This window comes from Amblyomma maculatum, chromosome 1 (genome assembly GCF_055883805.1).
Source record: "Amblyomma maculatum isolate TAMU_Amacu chromosome 1, ASM5588380v1, whole genome shotgun sequence".
Lineage (NCBI taxonomy): Eukaryota > Metazoa > Arthropoda > Arachnida > Ixodida > Ixodidae > Amblyomma > Amblyomma maculatum.
This window is the reverse complement of record NC_139344.1, coordinates 191,206,311-191,222,194: the sequence shown is the minus strand read 5'-3', so window position 1 is coordinate 191,222,194 and position 15,884 is coordinate 191,206,311. Positions and strand designations below refer to the sequence as shown.

Here is a 15,884-nt window from a genome sequence, read left to right as displayed (position 1 = left end):
GTCAGTAGAAATGTGCTCTCTTTCACAAGACAGTTCTCGTCTACCTCAAGTTAATTTGGTCCATGCTGGCATTTATCCCAATCATGCCAACTCTTTGCCAGTGTTTACTTCGGTTTCCATTTTGAATAACCATCTGCAACATTTCCATTCACATGTTGTGATTGCCACTGATGCCACACAGCGCGAGGAAAAAGCGGGTGTTGGGATTTTTTCTTCTCAACTTGATTGGGCTTTCTCACTCCGCCTTCCCGATAATACCCCCATATTTATTGCGGAATTTTTAGCTATTGTTTTAGCCATCCAGAGAGTTTAGATCACTCCAACGTTATTGTAGTGACGGACGCTCTTTCAGATTGTACTGCCTTGACTTCCTCGACTGCCTCTTCTTTGCGTCGCCAGTTTTATGACCTCGTGCCGTCTCATATCCGCGAAACTAGACTTGCGTGGGTTTCTGGCCATTGTGGAATTTCGATGAACGAATCCGCGGACTTTCTTGCTTCCGCCTCTTTGAACGGCCCTATCCTGTCATTAATTCCACACTTCTCTTTATGGTTGGCGGCGCGATTCAAACAATTTCTTTGGATGAAATCCTGAAATTCGGCCTTTTTATCTTTTGCCTGCATTTGAGGTATAAATGGAATCCTGGACAGTGCCTTTCACGACAGTGCGAGGTGTGTCTGACAAAGTTCAGGTGCAGGATTCCTCCCCTTAACTTTTATCTTCATAGATCAGGTTGTTCTCCTTCAGCCATGTGTTCATACTGCAATGAACCTGAGACGTTGGAGCCTTTTTTCCTGTCCTGTGGCCGTTTCGCCTCCCTCCGAAAACTCTTCCTTGAAATTCCGTGCAAATAATTATCTATATCCTTGACTGTTCCAAATTTACTTTCGTTTGGCGCTACTCAGCTCGGCTTCAGCAGCGGGACAGTTCGCTCAGCGGTACACAAATTTGTTAACGCCTCTGGTCGGGTTCTTTGCTAGGTGTGCTGATTCCGCTGCTTCCCCTCTTCAGGTTCTCATTGAGCTGAAATTATTCCTTTTTGTTTTCTGATCAGTAGGGCCTTTTTCTGTCGTATCGCATATTACTATGTATTAGGTTTTTTTTTTATTTCTTATATCTAACAGCGCAACTCCCTTACTACTGGTTTCACGCGTGGCCAATCCCCCTCGTGGGTATGTGCTATTATCTAAGGGCACAACAACAACAACAACGATAAACGGATCTGTTCGCGTAGCGGCGTGATCGAAACGCAGCCTCGGCTCAATTGCGGCCATACTTATTTTCTTTCCGCATCGACTGTTCTTCTCTGCCCCGAACGGTGCAGCTTGCGGTTGCCACACACCTAGGAAGGAAACAATTCCACACACTGACGCACAGCTCGCCTCAGGGGTTCACTGCAGCGTGGCACCAATGCTGGCACATTAAAAACAGATGCTTGCTCTGAGACACCGATGACAGGCGATGATTAATCTATGCCGTACACGCTACACAACTGAAACTGGCTGACAGCCGAACCTCGGTAAACGACTGGACAGAACTCGGCAGCCGGTATTCTCGGCCAGCCAATGCAAGCCCAGAGATAGACCCTGGTTGACTGCCAATCGCGCTAATTAATATTTGGCCAAAAAAGTTCAGCCAGTTATTTGCAAATGGATGGGAATTAGTCGGCACCCAACGCTCGGCAGGCAAACATGACCCAAAATAATGCTGTGGTTGGCTACCCACGATGTGGGCCAAGTACAGCTATAGAAGCAATATGAGAGGGAACACGGGAGCGCGTGGCCTCTATGCTTTCAAATGCGCTGTCACCGACAGGTGATAAGAATCAGTGGTAAAGACGCATCCAAAGGTAGCTTGGTCGGCTCCTCTTTCCGAGCATAGCCTTGGTGCCATTCATTCTGGTCTTGTGTTGGTGGCAGCGCTTTGCAAAGCGTGCTGGTCATGCGCACCCGTGTTCCCTTTCATACTGATTCTAGCGGTATTTTGGTCCAGCCACAAAGCGGCAAATGGTAAGGAATTAGTCGGCCCATAATGCCCGCCAGCCAAACATGATCCAAAGCAGGGCCGTGGATGGCTGCCCCTGAGGTTGACCAAGTAGCATGCGTGTTTTTAGCGGATGCATGTGCATAATATTCGCATTAAGGTGGAAGAGCGAAGTTTTTAAATTAAAATCATGGAGAAAGTGAGCATTCCCTCTTTAATTTTCTATTTTGCCGTCACAAACCTTAAAATGTTTAACTTCTCTCGACTTGGGAGGATCAATGGCTCACCCTACACTGGCTGGCTCTGAAATGAGCGCCTCATGTGGTGGATATAAAAGCTCACTGAAAGTAGCTGTCAGGTGTGTGTGTGTGTGTGTGTGTGTGTGTGTGTGTGTGTGTGTGTGTGTGTGTGTGTGTGTGTGTGTGTGTGTGTGTGTGTGTGTGTGTGTGTGTGTGTGTGTGTGTGTGTGTGTGTGTGTGTGTGTGTGTGCGTGTGTGTGTGTGTGTGTGTGTGCGCGCGCGCGTGCGTGCGTGCGTGCGTGTGTGCGTGCGTGTTTGTGTGTTTGGCGTGGTAGTGTCTCGTTTCATAGTGTTTCTTTGATCCATTGTTTTTTGGACGATTTAAATGATGGACCTGGCCGCCATGGAAATGCTTGCGTTAATCATTTTCCTAGCCATACATTTGCTCCTTGCAATTTGCTGTGCCATCTTTAACTGTTTTTACCTATTGGCCACCCCCTTTTTCGCTTCTTTATTTTTATTAGCCCTGCCGTTCTGCCTTGCTTTGACCTATATTGTTATCGTGCGCCTTTTAACTTTGCGTTCGGTGTTTTACGCCTCGTGCAAACTCAGCAGTTATCAATTCTTTCACGCCCACTTTTCGTACATATATATTGTGTCACTCTCTAATAAAAAACCAGTTGAAGTCAGCGCTGTGTTGTCGTTCCCTCCCTGTGTCTGTGTTTTGAAATGCGCTAGTTTGCTTTCCAAGATGATTTACCAACTAGCCCGTTCTTCCACCCTTGCACGTTAGCATTCCAGCATGCATAATATTTCTCAGCGAGGGTGCGGAATTGGCGGCGGCGGACCTGCAACGGCGCACCTGTTTCTCGGCGCATGCGCAGTAACGGCTTCGGCTTTGCACGGCAACCTTGGCTTGGCATGGCGTAGTGAAGCTTTCGCTTCAAAAGGCGCCGCCGCATCCGAGATTCTGTCCCACATCCTTGGGCACAGCAGTCGAGCGCCCTAACCACTGCATCACCGCGGCGGGGCTTATAAGTCAAACTTTCGCTCAAGACAGTATATATGTAATTAAAAGTCTGTGCCGAAGTTAAATATTGGTATTCAAGAAGCGTAGTGAACGAAGTCTTTAATTGTTACTTGATTAATGCTCGCCGGAGTGGTGCAGTGGTTACGGCGCTCGACTACTGTTCCCAAGGATGCGGGATCGAATCCCGGCCTCGGCGGCCGCTTTTCGATCATAAAAAGCAAGGCGCCCGTGTGCTGTGCGATGTCAGTGCACGTTAAAGAACCCCAGGTTGTCGAAATCTCTGGAGCCCTCCATTACGGTGTCTCACATACCCTTAGTTGCTTTGGGACGCTAAACCCCACAAAACAAACAAACATGCTTGATTAATGGCGATTAACTTTGCGGGCACGGGTAAGTAAAATGAAATTGCGTGCAAAAAACGGAGTGGGCAGCTCAGAAGGTGAATCGTTGGCAGAACGGATGTCATAAATATGCCCCGCACGGCAGCATAGTTTGTTTTAAACTGCTCCCGCGCCAGACGTCGATAAGATACGCGTCTACATGTATACCTTGAGTGCTTGCGGACTCTCATGACTTCATTCGCCTCACTGGTTGTCCCAGCAGACCTCGAAAGGTTAAGAGACGCAGTGTCACGCTGCAATGAAAACTATCGAAGCATCCAAGGTAGACGCCACTGGTGCCGAGCATTTGGAAGCGCAGAGCATAAGGATGTGCGATGAGGAAGCCGACGTGAGAGCGAGAGGCCACAATTGCTGCATGTTGGCCGTGAGTGGCCAGCATGGCGATAGGCTGCATTGGGGGCAGAATGATCGAAGGCATCGGAAAACAACGCTGATCTGTTTGCTCCAGCGCTGGTGCGAATCACGACCGGGGGCAGTATAGTGTGGCGGTTTTCACAGCGAGACATCTTCCGTCGCGTCGTCGATCACGCGTAGCTTTTATCTCCTCCTTGCACCGTGGTTGAAGAAAGGGACGCGGTTTTTCCCATATTCGTGGACAGCTTTACGTGGTGGTGTTGAACAGTTTATAGAAGCAAAGATTTTGCCCTTTAGGGCTATTAGCCGCGCACGACCTCACCCGCGATCGATCGTTCATGTTAAGACGGCCGATGACGTTGACGGCCCTGCTGGAGGCGCAATATTCGGCCGAGTAGTTTCCTCAGACCACTGTGCGGCCTCCCAGTCCTTAGCGAGGGGAGGACTCGTCAGACAGTAAAAGGATGTGGGTTAGGGTGGACCTTGGGAACGGGTAAAAGCACTGGCAGGGAATGCGATGATAGTGAGAATGAAGGGAGCAGTAAAGGCTGATTCGCACGCAAGCGGCAACAATTCAGTTACAGCTTGCGTGCAGCAACTCAGCAACAACTCAGCTACAAGCGGCAGCGACACAGCGATAATTTTCAAGCGTGTTGGAATTGCGTCGCGTTTGTCGATCGAGCCACCGCGCGACAACTCAAAAACGGTTTTAAAGCCAAAGCTTCATTACGCTACATCGGGCAGCCGTCACTTAAGTTTTCATCTTCAAGTGACCTTGACAAATACCGCGCCTTTCCTTTCTTATAAACCAATATACAATGGAAGCGAAACCTTCACTACGCTATAGGTATATATCAGGTCTTCGTGTGACACTAAATTTGGCCTTCAAGTTACCTTGGCCTAATTTACCTTGGCCAAACTTAAAGGGAGAGGGAGCCCTGGGTTATTTGTGCGATGTCCGGACACGTTAATGGCTCTGGTATGCTCTGGTACCAGCGCACTAAAACCATCAACCACTTAAGACTGCAATAGAAAACCAAAATAATTGTGAGGCAACTGTGGATTATAGTAAAATACTTTTATGAACATATTGATACAGCCGGTATTATCTCCCAATGCGAAGCCAATTTTCGCTTTTGAAGTTCGCCCTGCGCTCACGACTAATTAAGACTGCCATAGGTAACCAATGTCATGCGACTTTAAATTATACTGAAGAAACCATGAAATATTTTAAGATACTTTTATGAACATATTGTTACGGATGAGGAAGATAAATTGGACAGTGGCGTGGGCAGGAGCGCTCGCATAGGCTCGCCGGCATTCATTAAAATCATCTCATCGCTATCCCTCGTGGTCTTTTTTCACCGGTAGCAATATTGATAGATATTCTCTAAGCTTGTGATGTGTAGCAAAATTTTGCTTCCGAAGTTTTTAGCGCAGCAATCGAGACTGCCATAGAAAAATAAATATCAAAACAATTATAAGCCTACCGAAGAAGCATCTGCTCATGTAAATATTACTGTAGTGCAATTTTAATGATATGAGAAAACAACACGTTCAAGAACGTTCTCGAAATTTGTCCGAAATTTCTGAATATGAGGAAGAATGGATAAGAGTCTATGCCATTGGTCGCTCGTCACTAAGGGGTTATAGTATCGTTCAAAACTGAAATTAAACGAACGATACATATTGAATATGTGGCACTTACATATTCAGCAAACTGTTTGCAACAGTATTTAGGATATTTAGGAAAATAAGAAAGCTATATATCTTAAAATTCAGTCGAAATAACGTTTTTATCAGCAAGGAATGGAGTGTGATAACGTGACTGCAGCACACGCTGTATTATCACAACGTGACAGGGGGTCACCAAAAGAGGGTAGCTTTGCCGCTGTCCGCCAGGGCAGTAAGAAGCGGCGAAATCGTTGCCGTCTGCGGCGCCGTCAGGCATACTGCCGAGACTTCTTGAGCAAATATAAAGAAAAAATAAATAAGTCGCTGCTTTAGCAAACCTGGAAATCTGTTAAGAGAGAATGTGCTTCTAATTCTAAGCATCCTGAACAAAATCGCGCTACTGGACTCTGGAAATTTCAATTTCAAAGTAGCAGCAGCTAACACGAGGCCTGTGATCTGAAAAGAAGGAAGTCGCTAGATTAGTACGCCTACATAGTATAAAGCGAACTTTATCCAGTGGTAGGCACAGAAACCGACTGACTGTCAACAGTCGTTACTATAATGGCTGCCACCATGGTTGCATCTTCCTGCTGCAGCCACTGCATGTTGTGATGCCATGGTAGTGCGACCAAGTTTTCTTGCTGCGGGCGCGGAGAGGGCAGCCGAAGTAACGGGATGGTGAGGGACCGTTTTGGCGTTAGTATTACGGTTATTTAACTCTTGAGAGTGGATGCGCTTGCTGATGATCAGCGAAGTCCCTCTGTCGACCGCTTGTATCTCACCGCACCCCTCCTCTAGTGACCGGACTCGCTTTTATACCCACGAGGCTGTCCCGGCATGCTCCCGGCCACAGGTCGTATAGGGACATAGCGAAGCTCTGGGGATTGTACCAGACGCTTCGCAGCAGCAGGGCTCTCGACTGGAGGTTGACTCATAGGTGATGCTGCAGAGGACAGCACACGTCCGGGAGCGTTGACGATGCTCGTATACATGCATGGGCAGCCAGATGAGCGCGCTGTGTCGGCGCATGGCTTCAATAGGCGGCCAGCAAGGGGAACTTTCTCGGTAAAACTTCGGGCACAAGAGTGCACCTTCATGGGTATGCAGCCGTCGCTTAATTATTAACTTGCTTAAGGGAACCGCGGTTATTCTCACCTTAAATATTTTGTCGTGATTTAGCTCTGGTTAACCCTAATTGAATTGCGAAAGCAATAGCGGAAGCTTCTTTAGCCTGCTACATTATCCCCCATCATGCCCTATCGGTGTAAGGTGCTACATTATTGGGGACACTTAAGCTCATCCTTTAAGAGTATGACGCGAGAGCGTAAGCTACCAGGGACGTGCCTCCGTGTCGTAGGGGTAACGAGAATGCAAACGGTTCTAGCAGGCTGATTCTGATATCACCCTCCCATATGAAAGGAGCGGCCCGAGTTGGCAGCTCCCCCCTGTGGCATAGGGATAACGTGAATTCAAATGTCATGACAGGCTGATTTTTTTATGAGGAGACCGTAGCTACGCCTCTTCACGGCGTAGCTGCGGCCACCCGATGTCTCGCTTTGGATTTCGTAGTATTTCTTTCGCAATAAAACAGAAGCTGCCCTGATTTTCATTCTCTCCGGATACTTCAAAGGGCCCAAAGAAAGAGACTACTAGAAAACGAGCGCACGCGTTGTAAAGGCTCCCAACCACACGCGGAGTATTTCTCACCGCACTACAGCTGTCACTGAGCTTTTTCGGAAAAACACTCATGAATCGGATTCGCCGAGTACGGAGACACGCAACGTGAGCGATGAGCGACGCGGGAGCTGAACTTGCCAACAATGGAAACGCGCTTCGCGGCATGCAGCTACTATACCGTCATATGCTTCGAAGTGCTTTAACGCTTGAAAGTCCTCGCCCTGCTCTGGATGACCGATGAATCGCGCCCGAACTGTTCGGCACCCTACCAAGCGCTTGTGGCCCGCTGCGTGGAACAGTCAGGATATATTGTAACGTCACGAGCAGTGGGTCGCGCGGCTTCCCCACTGCGTTCTGCGCGGGCTCTCGTCGCGGGTGCCAGCGGAGCTATAGCTAGAAGAACCCGCAGCAGCCTGCAGAGCGTAGGCAAAGGAGCGCAGTGCGAAGACTGCACGGTAAGTGCCTTGTCACTGGTTAGATTTAAGCTTTTAAAAACACGAGGTGTTGAAGGTTGGAACACGAAGTGAAATTATTAAGGTACCTCTATTTTTTTAAAGGTAGCGACAGGTCTTGATCCAGCCGCCCCTCCCTCCGATAGGCCGGTTGGCTGCACGTGACCTCTTCACCGCCAAGCTCCGCCCAAAGGGTCCAGCGGTGCTCGCTGCACCGCTGAAATGCACGGCGGTCTGCGCTTGCCAGCGTGGTATTGGCCGATTAGTTAAGCAAAAAGTACTTCACATGCCTCTATTGCATTTTTAGGAGCGTATATGCAGTTCAGTTCAGTTCAGTTCAGGCGTTCAGTCGTGTCCGACTCTTCGTGACCCTATGGACCATGTCACGCCACGCTTTCCGGTCTCTCACTATCTTCTTAACATCACATAGCTTCATCTGCAATGCCTCGAGAATGCCATCTAACCATCGCGTTCGCTGCCTACCCCTTCTCCGGCGACCCTCAACCTTTCCCAACATCAAATCTTTCTCCAGCGACTCCTCTCTTCTCATCAGATGACCAAAGTAGCTGAGCTTTAACTTTAGAATTTGACCCTCCAATGAGCAGTCAGGGTTTATGGTCGACAATATCGACTGATTTGATCTTCTGGCAGTCCAAGGAACTCTTAAGAGTCTTCGCCAGCACCACAATTCAAACGCGTCAATTCTTCGGCGGTCAGCCTTTTTCACAGTCCAACTCTCGCATCCATACATCACAACTGGAAAGACCATAGCACGGGTTATACGGATCTTGGTTGGCAGACTAATGTCTCTGCTCTTTACTAGGCGGTCAAGGCTAACCATTGTTCTCTTTCCCAGAAGCAGGCGTCTCCTAATTTCATGGCTGCAGTCTCCTTCCGAGGTAATCTTGGCGCAAAAGAACAGAAAATCTGTCACAGCTTCCACTTCTTGTCCATTGATGCTCCAGGACTTGATAGGGCAAGACGCCATGATCTTCGTCTTTTTAATGTTCAGTTTAAGCACAAACTTCTCACTCTCTTCTTGTACGCGCATCAGAAGTCTCTTGAGTTCCACTTCACTTTCTGCCATTAAAGTGGTATCATCCGCATATCTAAGGTTGTTGATACGTTTTCCAGCAATCTTCACTCCAGCTGAAGACTCGTCCAGACCGGCCTTCCTCATGATGCACTCTGCATATAGGTTAAATAGGCAGGGCGACAGTATGCAGCCTTGCCTCACCCCTTTCTCAATCGGAAACCAATCAGAAAGACCATGCCCAGTTCTGACTGTGGCCTCTTGCTCTTCATAAAGGTTCCTGAGGAGACAGATGAGGTGAATTGGAACTCCCATCTCTTGGAGAGCTTGCCACAATCTGCTGTGATCTACGCAGTCAAACGCTTTCGCATAATCAATAAAGCAGAAGTAAATGGGTTTCTGGAACTCTCTTGCTTTTTCCATGATCCAGCGAAGGTTGGCAATTTGGTCTCTAGTTCCTCTGCCCTTGCGAAACCCAGCTTGCACGTCCGGAAGCTCCCGATCCACATACTGCTGCAGCCTACCTTGCAGGATTTTTAACATCACCTTGCTAGCATGCGAAATAAGCGCGATCGTGCGGTAGTTGGAACAATCTTTGGCACTGCCTTTCTTTGGAATGGGGATGTAAACTGACCTCCTCCAATCCTGTGGCCACTGCAGGGTTGTCCAAATCTTTTGACATAATGTATGCAGTGTGTTAACAGCGTCGTGGTTGAGGTTTTGAAGCAACTCAGCTGGAATACCATCAATTCCGCTAGCTTTGTTCTTAGCAAGGCTGGCTAAGGCCCATTCAACTTCACTCTTCAGGATGCCCGGCTCGAGATCAGTAATCACAACCGTCCTATGTTGGGTTTGCACATCCGGGTCCTTCTTGTACAGTTCTTCTGTGTATTCCTGCCACCTCTTCTTTATCTCTGAGGCTTCAGTGAGGTCCTTGCCTCGTTTGTCCTTTATCACGCCCAGCTTAGCACAGAAGCTTCCTTTGATATCTTTGATTGTCTTATACAGAGCTCTTGTGTTCCTTAATTGGCTGTTGTCCTCAACTGCTTGACACTGTATGTTCAGGAAGGCATTCTTATCTCTCCTTGCTATTTTCTGAAAATCCGCATTGAGAACCTTGTATCTTTCTCTTTCCCCCATACCTTTTGCCATCCTCCTTTCCTCAGCTATTTGCAAAGCCTCTTCAGATAACCAGTTTGCTTTTTTGCATTTCTTTTGCTTTGGAACTACCTTAGTAGCAACTTTTTGTATTATATCACGAACATCAGTCCACATCTCTTCGGGCTCTTTGTCTTCTAGATCTAATTCTTGAAATCGATTCCTCACTTCCACAGCATATTCTAATGGAATCTGATCCAGATCATACCTGAAAGGCCTTCTAGTTTTCTGCGTTTTCTTCAATCGAAGCTTAATTTTGGCAACACGAAGCTGATGATCGGTGCCACAATCGGCCCCAGGCCTTGTTTTTACTGCTTGTATAGCGCTTCTCCATCTCTGCCGGCAAATAATATAATCGATCTGATTCCTGTACAGACCGTCCGGTGAAATCCATGTGTACAGGCGCCTCTTGTGCTGTTGAAAATGAGTGTTCGCTATGGTCAGGTTGTTTTCTTGACAGAACTCTACTAGCCTCTGCCCAGCTTCATTTGGCTCACCGAGACCGAACTTGCCTGTAATTCCGGATATTTCTTCACTCCCGACCTTAGCATTCCAGTCTCCTATGAGAAAAACGACGTCTGATGATGGGGTGCGGTCTAAAAGGCATTGTAGGTCCGCATAAAATCTCTCAACGTCAGCTTCTTCAGCAGCAGTGGTCGGTGCATAGACTTGGATAACTGTTATGTTGAAAGGGTGACCTTGGATGCGAAGTGAAATCATTCGGTCGTTTTTAGGGTTGTACCCTAGCACTGCTTTGCCCATTCTTCTGTTTACTATGAGAGCGACCCCATTCCTTCTCTTGGATTCGTGCCCACAATAAAAGACATAATGGTCGCCGGAGTTAAATTCTCCCATTCCGGTCCACTTGAGCTCGCTGATACCCAAGATATCAATGTTCAATCTGTTCATTTCTCGCTTGACGATATCCAGTTTACCTTGCGTCATAGATCTTACATTCCATGTTGCTATGTGATATATCTCCTTGCAACATCGGACTTTCCGGTCGCTTCCCGACACATCCACAACTGAGCGTCCTTTTGGCTTTAGCCCAGCCGCTTCATTCGTCCTGGAGCTACTAGGAATCGCCCTTTGTTCATCCCCAGTAACATGTGGGACGCCTTCCAACCTGGGGGGCTCATCTTCCGGCGCCATATCGATAATGGTATTGTGACTGGCCATAGGGTTTTCTTGGCAGGAAATACTGGAGTGGGTTGCCATTACCTTCTCCAGTGAATCACATTTTGTCAGAACTCTCTGCCGTGACCTGTCTATCTTGGGTGGCCCTACACAGCAGAGCTCACGACTTCATCGAGTTTCGCAAGCCCCTCCGCCACGACAAGGCAGTGATCCATGAAGGGGCGTATATGCAGTACTGCTTAATGTTTAAGCGGACGCAAGACTTACATCTCTGAACTCAAATCTTGAAGCGTGCGTGAGTCATGCGGCTGCGCCGGGCTGCTGAGCTTTCGGCTGCCGGAATCGTGCGGAAGACGCAAAAAAGTCATTTTACATTCTTCGCGGTGACAATAATAGCAACAGAAGGAAGCTATGGCTTCATGACATCGGGCGTAAGATTTTTATGGCCACGGAAAACATCCGACTATGCGAAGGGATTTCTGTCTGCTTAAAAAGCCGTTCGCTTGCCCGGGATAACCTTTGTTTGGGCATATGCTATTTCATGAGCAAAATATCAAGAACGCTATGACTATGTAGTCATTACTTGTACTGCGGATGTCTAGTGAGATGTCACTACCGTTTCGAGCCCCCTTACTTTCCCGAACAGATCAGGACTGCAATATTACGCGTGGAATCAATGCTGTCAAAATGCTCAGAATGAAAACCCAATGCTTGATAATGCTTATTACGAAAATTTAGTCCGTACAATTGATCAGTTAATGGATATAAATGAAAAATGAAACATTGGAAAAGGAGGACGGTGCAAATGTGTCAAAGTGATCGCAATGGAAAGTCAATTTTTGCCAATGCTAAATATCGGTGTATAAAATTAAAAAATTAAAACGAAAATTTGTACCATAAAAAGTGTAAAAACAACCGTGTGCTTGAAACGCTATTGAGTCATTGTTTTAACGGAGGGGTCTCGCAGCGTTGCACCTAATGCAAACAAGTTCCGCTGAACGCGCACAGGGACTCGTCAAATTTCAAGAGGCGACATCCAAGTTTACTGGTGATATTATTGCCTGACAGGCTATAAGGAAACCAAAACAAATAAAGAATAGAAAAGTCAGAAAATATTATCCGTGAGCTTTGTATCGCATCATACCTTATTTTTTTTTTTGTATTTGTTGGAAGATATACATGCGTTGGTAATGCACAGCTGCAGAGAAACTGACTTTTTCTCCAAAATAAAACTATCGGAATACTGTGTAAACGAAATAAACTCGAGCCAAGAAAAGTGTGTAAAACGGAGTATATCCGAACGGTTACAAACGCAATGACGCACTTATTTCATCAGAGCGCTGTGCGCAACGACGTTCTCAAAGGTTGCAGAAAACTCGGTCTACTTATTTTTTATTAAGGAAACGAGCCCAATAAGCTTACTAAAATATCGTTTCTACTGCAAGTTCGGTACTAATTTTAAAGCATAATTAATGAATAGTTTCCTAGCCGCTGTACTGAGGAGAATGGTTCAGAAGAATGAGCTGACTCGTTTAACGCACGCGTTTTTTTTTTTTTTTTTTTTTTACGTTTATGCTGCACACGCATATTTAAGTTATTATTCCTGTCTTTTGAAGTTTCCTGAGCAGCAGAGGACACAAATCTGTTGAATTCACCGGTTTATGTGCGCACCAAGTGCGGCTTCATGAGTACGCGGTATACGCTCGAAAGAGGTCCACGCGTCGTCTGCTAGCGCTGCCCCTGGACCCCTCGAGAGGGCGGTCGTGTAGTTGTCGCTACCTTTAGAAAAATAGAGGAGCCTTAGAAATTATGACTCAACAGTGCCCCCTACAGACTTTTTCACGACCCTCGGAGAAACCGGTTTGACTGGGCTGTGAAGCAGGCCTGGGGGGAGAATCCTCAGCACTTTCCTGAGTTATGAGCACAGCCCAGTCTCCAATATGGCAGCTCCCTTTGGCCATTTTTGAAAAGGACTTTTGTCTTCTAAAAGGAAGGCAAAACGTTAAATTACAGTGCCATATTCCGCAAGCTGGGCTGACATTGTGTAAGCCAATTTTCAAACCCAGTCTTAGTCAAAACTCTCCAAAAGTTATTCGTTTCAGCCGGATAATGAAGACATGACGGCACCATTAAATATAAAAATACCCTGAAATTCTAGAGAATGATTTCTTATCGCGCCAAAGAAGCTTAACGCTTGACGTGCACTTTCAATGCTCCGATAGATGGAGCATTCAAGGGACCTTCATTCCACTAGAAGAGAACGCTGTCCATGTCCTGAAGACTTTTGGTGAAGGGTGTACCTACTACCTGGACTGCTAACTTGCTTGTCGCAAATTTATTTATTTATTTATTTACAAATACTGCTATCCCATGACTGTGCGACATTGCAGGAGTGGGTACAAAAAATTTTCACTTAAAACAGAACAAAAAGCACATAATAGCAAATAATCGCGAGTGGGTTCAATAATTCCGACACAAAGTACAAGACAACATTGTAAGATCAAATGATCAGGCAGTTCTTGCACAAACTGATCCCCAGGCAGTTGACGTAACGAGCTATTTAAATTATTCCACAGTTCAACTGTAAAGGGAAAGAAAGAAAACTTAAATCAACCCAAAAACGGAATAAACGGCGAGATGTTAAAAGGGTTTGTACGGCGAGTGACACGCGCGGAAGAAGTAGTGAAGGAAACGGGGGCGTCAACGTAAATTTGTTTGTTAATGATCTTGCGAAGGAGAATAATGCGTTCATACATGCGTCTGTTTTGAAGTGTGCCAAGTGATAGATCGCGAGCATAAGAAGAGGGTGAGAAGTGCCAGTCATACCTCTGATATATCAATCTTCTCGCTTTTTTTTTTTTTTTTCTGACGTTTTCAAGCTTAGCGACATCTTTAGCAAAGTTCGACGACCATACTACCGAAGCATATTCAAGGACAGGCCTTATTAAGCATTTGTACGCTGTCAGCTTGCAGTTTTGGGTTGCATCTTTTAATGTACGTTTTAAGAGTCCAAGCTTCTTGAGTGCTTTGGAGCATGTTAGACTCTACGTGTCCGTACCACTTCATATTAGAACAAAAAAGTTACACCGAGATGTTTAAATTCTTTTACGCGTCTTAATGGATGTTTATCGTTAGCATATGAAAAACGAGGAGGAGTTTTCTTATTAATGAAAGTCATGGACACGGTTTTGTAAAAATTTATCCTCATTTGCCAAGTATTGCTCCAATCACAGAATGAAGAAAACATTTTGTTAAGAGTTTGCTGGTCACGTGCGCTATTGACATTTGAATAAGAAAGCTCGTAGCCTGTCCCACCTATTCCAGGGTGCTTCCCCCTTTGTGGAATCAGCCAACGTGCTTGTGCACATCATCGCCATTAATTGACACGCGATCGTGCAGTATGAAACGAATTTCATGCTGTTCTTTTGAAACTTAAAACACGTCAATCCATTTCAGACGTTTTTACTCGATACTGCGATATGATACCGGTCATTAAGGCTGAATCGTTTCCTTATAATGAAGGGAACTGCGCATCGAAAAAGTGTCACATGTGCGCTTGCGAAAACGAGCTTTTTTTTTTTTTTTTTTTTTTGACGATTACAAATTTGTGTTCAGAGAATTGTGCTTGTGCGTTCTGTGCAGGGGGGTTGTACAGCAAGGTGGGTGTCGTGTACAAGCTCAATGATTAGACGGTTAATTAGCTACAAGTAACTAATCAACTTCTTATTTTGATTTTATGGAGTATATCGCGAAATTGAAACCGGTCAGCATCAAATGTTAGTCCGCCTTTTTAAATTTGCTTCATCGACAACGTGGCTCGAAATATCAAGCGTCAAAAATACACTATCTCAAGGCTCGCTGAGTTGGCCTTGCATAGTTATAAAACAATGTCGATTGCATTTTTATGCCTAAAACAGGCATAATTTATGCATTTAGTGATGTAGAAGCAGTTAAGATAATTGTGGTAACAACAGCACGCGCAGCACGACATATTTTATAAATTTGTAACGCGTGAAAACCGACTCAACGAGCTTTCGGATGCGTACATTTGACATCCGATATTTCGAGCCACAATGCCGAATAAGAACATTTAAAGAGAGGACTCATATTTTAAGTTGACGGCCTCCAATTTCTTTACATAACATAGCCTCTTAGAATCAAAAATAGAAAGTTGATTAGCTAATTAATCGTCAAATCATTGTTCTCTACATATGAGTAATGTGCGCCTTGCTGCACAGTCCAACTGCATATATAGACCGCACCACCATATCTGTCAAAATCTACCAGAGTGAAAAAAAAAAAAAAAAGAAACAGTGAACAGTGTTAGGCTTTCATGGTTAAAGCAATAATAAAAAAATAAAAAGCGCAATACGTTGCGACACAAATGCCGTTTGCCGTTACTCACGAGAAATGCTCGAATGACCTGTAGTTTCCTCTTGATTTGATCCCGTGAGAGAGACTAGCGCTATGGTCCCGGCCTTCATGGAATAAAATTATGGGGAAGACTTGAGCTCCGCCTTTGAGGGGACACGATAGCTAGCCGACCACACAACATACAAAGTCCCGCTTTAACCAAGCCGTACGACCGTGCCTGCGTAGAAGCTTATTATAGGTGTAGTGTACCTGACTCCTAGGGAACTGAAAGGTTGATTCCTTATTCCACCTTCCCACCTTGCATGAGCAACCCAGCTCTTTCTGATATCACGTGATCTAATTAAGTCGCACAATAAATCATCGTAGAATCAG

The 15,884-nt window shown here is 45.9% G+C and overlaps 1 protein-coding gene across 2 annotated transcripts in view; it reads left to right on the top strand.

The window, feature by feature from the left end:
- Nucleotides 1–7,673: 7,673 nt before the first annotated feature.
- Nucleotides 7,674–15,884, top strand: part of LOC146205231 (beta-alanine transporter-like) — a 112,874-nt gene continuing 104,663 nt past the window's right edge. For both annotated transcript variants that reach the window (XM_084582681.1, XM_084582689.1), the window contains exon 1: nt 7,674–7,813. The gene's annotated coding sequence lies outside the window, so the exon portion shown is untranslated. The remainder of the gene's footprint in view (nt 7,814–15,884) is intronic.